Here is a 6,245-nt window from a genome sequence, read left to right as displayed (position 1 = left end):
AAACAAAGCTGTCATTCTTTATTCTCAAGTTATAGATCCTTTTGTCATCTTCTAGCCTTTGTATTGTTACTGCTTGTTTCCTTGTTATTTTTAAAAAGTTGTCCCTTTCATACTCTCACATTGCAAAAGTGTCCTCCAGTTTGGATAATCTATCCTTAGTTTCTTTCAAGCTGATTTGCCATCTTTCCATAGAGTTTTTAATTTCCTGGTGATCTCTTTGAATCTGCTTCATGTATTCTATATTTTTTTATATTCTTCATCAAATGGTTCTCTCCTTTGAATTCTTCCCTTCTTCCATCGGTGTCTGTTTGAGGGGTGCTTAGTATCTCTTTAATTTTCTTATATCTTGCTTTATTTGGCTAAATATTTCACTTTTGAACTCGTCTATGAGGTCCTGAATATATCTCTTTATGTCCACTGGCGCCGTGTCTGATATTGCATGTTTGCTGTTCTCCTTTGTGTTTACCTGTCCTGGTCGATGTTCTCAGGGTCGGGACTTGGGGACTTTTTGTTGTTGCTTCCTCTTCCCATCTTTTTTGTTTCTTCCAGGATGCCCCAGTTTCTTTGTTTGTTGGTTACAATTCTTCTGAAGCACGCTGGCTAGATGACCCTTTCCACTGCAGTGTGCTAGTGAGTTGCAGACAGGGACAGCATATGCTGGCCCCTCCCCTCTGGATCAGTCAAGTGCTGTGGTCTGCACTGTATTACTTTGGGTCACCTCCCCTCCCTGTGGCGGTGGCTGGAGCAGGGCAGCGGTGGCAGTGGCAGCGGTGGTGGTGGTGGTGGCGGCAGCTGCAGCGGTGGTGGACTCTGTGCCACCTCCCCTTCGGGTCAGCAGCTGCAGCAGGATTCAGGGACAGGGGCAGCCGGTGGGCACCCAGTCACTCCCGGGCCCGAGGTGACAGATCTTACCAGCCAGGAAGTGCCGGAGGTGGCAGCACAGGATCAGTCAAGTTGCTGTGACATGCACTGCATTTCTTTGCACCGCCTCACCTCCAGGTCAGTCAAGCTGCTGTAGCCTTCACTGTCAGTCAAACTTCTGAGATTTCACTGGGTTAGTGTGGTTAGTGTGCTCCACCACTGTGGGGACTTGATATCAGATAACCTATTAGGTCTCAGCCAGGTCACGTAACCCAGGCCTAGCTCATTCCACCAATCCCATTCAGGAAGCGAGCAATTGACTGAAGTCGCTGCTGCCCTTTGTACTTGCCATTCCCAGTCCCAGAATGTTGTCCACCAGAGCCCCCCTATTTATGGGATGGCTCCACTCCCGTCACTCACCACAGGTTGATGTAGGCACCCTGCCAACTCAGCTCTCCCTTTGGCTCGCTGGCCCCCGAATTCAATGTCGAAGCAGTGGGACCTTGGACAACTTGGCAAGCCTTGGTGGGACCTTGTCAAGCTGTGGTGGGACCTCAGCAAGCTGCAGTGGGAGGACATGGTCTCAGGGATTTGTTCTGGCTTTTATAAGAGCGTGAACTCATCTCTGGACCAATCCCACCCAGTCTACTAGAGTCTGGTGGAATGTAAGCTTCTCCTGGCCGGGCCTGAGTCCCAGGCTATCTCTGGAGCTGAGGGTAGAATCAGTTTCATCAGAACCACACTTCAATGTGAGTTTGTTCTTTCTACTACTAACTCCAAACTGTGTGCACCCACAGAACATTCTGACATTATGTATGAGGTTTTTTTGACATTCCAACCAATTTCCAAACACCTGGTGGATGTCCTGCAATTTAATTAATGACACTGTGCACCAGGAGTTAATATATCAGATATCACAAGGTAAGGACTCAGTCCCACAAGACTGCTCCCATGTTGTATGCCTTGACCTCTGGCACTTCTGATTAATCACCTACTATTAGAGCCTTCTAGGACTCCTGCCTTAGTGTTCAGTATTTTGCGAGAATTGCTCACGGAAGTCAGGAAAATAGTTTTCTTACTATATTACAGGTTTGCTATAAAAAGATGCAGCTAAGGAGCAGTCAGATGGAAGAAATGCCTTAGCAAGGAACAGGGGAAGGGAGTAGAGCTCCCGTGCTCTCTCTGGGGGCCCCACCTTCCAGGAATCACCCAGTGTTCAGCAAGTTGGAAGCTGAGTGAACCCTCAGTGCTTAAGAGTTTATGGAGGTTTCATTATGCAGTCATGGGTCACTAAATTACTGGCTATTGATGATTAACAATCTTCAGGCTGTTGCTTCTAGTGGATGTCTCTGAGGAGGTAGGATAGGAGTCCCCTGTAATGACCTTCTGCCTCTCTTTGGGTCCTTATCCTTTCTCTGGCAAAGGATGAAGAAGTGGGGCTCTTAGCAGAAAATGAGGGAGTCAGGTCTGATAGAGGGCCAAGTGAAAGTTTATTTAAAGTGTGGTAAATACAGAGAAAGCAGACAATAAAGTGTCTTAGCAGCTGAGTGATGCTATAAGAGAGGAGCATCCCACCTGGCATCCTCCAGTGAGTACGGGATGTGCCCACCCTTAGAGGGCTAAAACTGTTTTGTTGATTGCTGTGGACCAGGCCAATCAAGGTCTTAGCCTTTGTTTCTGGCAAGGGGATAAAGTCAGCATACAGTAAATGGGAGTAAAATATCCTTTTGTAAAGTATACAGTGAGTACACTTTTTTAAGCACATGGTACAGAATAAGCATATGATGATCTTACAATCATCAGCCATAGATAAGACTATGATGGCTTTACAGTGTTAGTCATCTGTGTTTTGTCCTGGTGTTTTTGTTTACATCTCTCTAATTTCCCCTAACCATCCCTCTCCTGTTCCTGCAGGGGCTGAAAGGTCCAATCCTCTAATCACATAGTTGCTTTCTCTGGTAACCAGCCCCCATCCTAAATCTGTCTAGAAGCCCACTAAGCTATCTCATCAGCTCCTTAGCATAAAATTGACTGTGGTTTCAAGGAGCTTACTATGGATGACAAAAGATGCTCGTATCACTTCTACCACTCAAGAAGTTATAAGGATTTTAGAAGCTCTCAAGCCAGAAATTGGAAACAAAAAACAAATACACACTTCTTCTTATCTCACAGTATCAGAATTCTCCAAATGAAAATAAATAGAAGAGAGGTTGGTGTGAAATTGAAGTTATACGGTCTGTAGTGCATACACTGTGAGTAGAGTATTATCAGCTCCTGGAACAAAACCACATCATATATCAGAACAGTGGCTTTGAGGGAGTTGGTCCACATTCAAGATCTGAGTTGCCCTCAGAAAGTTATGTAACCACCACTGTATTAAGAGGAGAGCATCAGTACCTACTTCATAGGTCTGCTGTGAAGACTGAATGAGCTCCTCTAACACATTTAGCACAGCTCCTGCCTGAGTATTCACAAGATGTGTCCTCTTCGTGCTGGTGTGTGGGAAGAGGCACCCTAGCTCCTGGCCCCAGCCTCAACCAGTTTAATGTCTGCAGTAGAACTTGTCCCTCACCATGGAATACAAGCTTCCTATTTAATTCCTCCTGCATGGGGCAGAAAAGGTGAAGTTTCTGAAGTTGAGTTCATGGCTTTGGAAATCAGTCCTAAAGTAATCCAGAAGCCCAAGGATCCCTCCCCTCCCCTCCCCTCCCCTCCCTTCTTCTCTCCTCTCCCCTCTTCCCTCTTCCTTCTCCCTCTACTCCCTTTCCCTACCTCTGTTTCCTGCCCTCCCCTTCATTCCACTCCCTTTCCTTTCCTTTTCTTTTGAGATAAGGTCTTGATATGTTGCCTAAGCTGGTCCTGAGCTTCTGGCCTGTGTTAGCCAACTTTCTGTTGTTGCTATGAAATACCTGAGAATATCAAGTTGATAGAGGAAAAGTTTATTTTGGATCATGGTTTCACAGGTTTCAGCCCATGTCCAATTGGGTGCATTGCTTTGGCCTGCGTGAGGCAGAAACATCGTGGTGGAAGGATGTGCATTGAAAAGCTGCTCACATGGCAGTCAAAAAGCATGGGGAGCCTGTGCTGATGAGCTTCCTCTTTCTCCTTTTGTCCCATTTGTGTCTGTAACCTGTTGGGTAGTGTTACTCACATTCAGGGTGGGTCAGTTTGTTGATCCTCAATTTGTTGTCTCGTGTACTAATTGTCTCTGAACACATCTTTAAAGCTACATTCAGAAGTATGATTGGCTAATTTTGTACAGTTGACAGTTCAGTTCAGTCAAGTTGACAGTCAAGATTAGTCATCACACCTCAGCCTCCTAAGTAGTTGGTATGACAAGTGTGTGCTACCCTGCCCTTTTCTTTTTTGCAAACTGGAAATCTTGGACAGAGTGTTGGCCAAAAAGGATTCGTTGGAGAAAGGCCTCCTCCCTCCCATGAGGTAACATTTCAGCCAATCCTAAGCCAGGAGCATAGATTGGGCCAGGACTCAGGTACTCTCCTGACAAAAAATGATACTAGTCTCAGGCAGCACCCACTCTCCCACTTCTCTAATCTACTTAGTGGCAGCCCCCCAGACCCCCATGACTATGGTTCCTGAGCAGCAAGGGCTGGGTGGGGCCTGAGGAGTCGTAAGGACCTTTTCTCCAGAGATGTTCCCGTCTGGGTCGGAAGAGTGGGTGAGGCTAAAAATACTACCGCCATGACATATTTACTGCGCTCTTGTTAATGCCCCAGAGAGATTGCCAAGAGTCACTACCACCAACCCTGTGATTAAACTGTAATAACCACTTTCATGTTTATAAGTTTTGTCCTTGATATCAGAGAGGAGTATTTTTAGGCTGGAACTTGAAGCTAACGAATCCTAGTGCATGGCTGTGGATTTAATCGAGAATCTCTCCTTAAGGTTTACTTTCCAGGACACAGCGACAAGGCCAGGAGGGATCCAACCATAGTCATCCAGTTGGGAGACTCTGGGTCTCACATCTCAATCCTCTGTTGTCACTATTCCCCTCCTTTCATCCCAGGAACCTCAGTGAATGGCAAAGCTTCGTGGAGAACCATTCAGTTCAGCTGGGTGTTACAAGTTGACCATTAGTTAATCCACCTCAGTGGATACTGAAGGCATTCAGGAACTGTCACTCCAAAATGTGCCAATTTGGACTTCAGAATGAGGCCACTTGAGAAATAGCAAAACAAGGAGGGGCTTTCTCTAGATTTCTATTACTTGACTACAGACAAATCTTCCAAAAGAAATTCATTGCTCATGAAACCCACTGAAACCTTTCAACTAGGACTATTAAATCCCCAGAAATCTTTTTGACCAGGATTACAAAATCATATGACAAGAGATGGCAGTGGAGGTCAACCTCACACCCAGACAGACTCTGTCATAGGAATTTCTGAGGATCTGTTCGTTCCCCAACCCCAATAATTTACACTCCTCTTAGTTACTCACAACTCTTCCCTCAATTCTAGATCTTTCTGGGACCTGGAATATTCACTTGTCCTTCCTGTGATGCCTCCTGTGCATATACTAAGTTTGTATAATTTTCTTATTAATATATCTACTGCTAGCTTATTTCACAAATGCAAGTATCAAATCCTCAGAGGAAAGGTTTTCCTCCCCAGCAGTGTCTATGCTTCTCTATCTTCTTACTTAACTGGTGTTAATTATTCATCCTCTGTTCATTAAAGAATTATTCAATATATTTATTGAGAACTTACTATATGCCAGGTGCTGGGGATAAGACAACACAGTACCTAATTGAGTGTTTTGGTGCATGCTTTCAATTTTAACATTATGGCTGAAGCTGGAGAATTGTAAATTCAAACCCAGCCTGGGAAACTTAGTGAGACTAAGGTAGAAAAAGGTGGAAAAAAGGGCCTGGGGATGTGGCTCAGTGGTACATCCTGAGTTCTATCCCCAAAACTGAAAAAAATTTAGGCATGGTACCTGACTTTATGGGTTTACATTCTAATTGTGTAGCAGTTGCCAAGCTGAGGACCAGACAATAAACAAATTAAGAAAACAATGTTATTCTGTACTCTCATAAGAAGCAGGGAGATATTGTATCTCCAATCTGGGAAGGCAGGGCTACTTAAATGGTGAGGCTGTGGCAGTCCTGTGGGATTCAGCACACAGCCATCTGATGAGCCAGACTCTCTGCTTGTGCTTTGCAGACCGAAATTCCCCTTTCTCTTCTCTCCTGAACATTCTCCCTGTGCTTAGTTCCAAGTGAAACATCTTCCACACTTCCTCAAGCCCATTTTAAACTTAATTCTCCTTGAAGGAGACTGCTTTGTCTTACAGTATTACATCCCAATAGGGCTGTTCCTTCTCCACACTCCATCTTATTGCTGCTCAGGAGTGGGGAAGGGAGA

Source organism: Cavia porcellus, unplaced genomic scaffold, assembly GCF_034190915.1.
Source record: "Cavia porcellus strain 051 isolate PalLab524CR breed Dunkin Hartley unplaced genomic scaffold, mCavPor4.1 scaffold_16, whole genome shotgun sequence".
Classification (NCBI taxonomy): domain Eukaryota; kingdom Metazoa; phylum Chordata; class Mammalia; order Rodentia; family Caviidae; genus Cavia; species Cavia porcellus.
Note: the sequence above shows the minus strand (reverse complement) of the source record.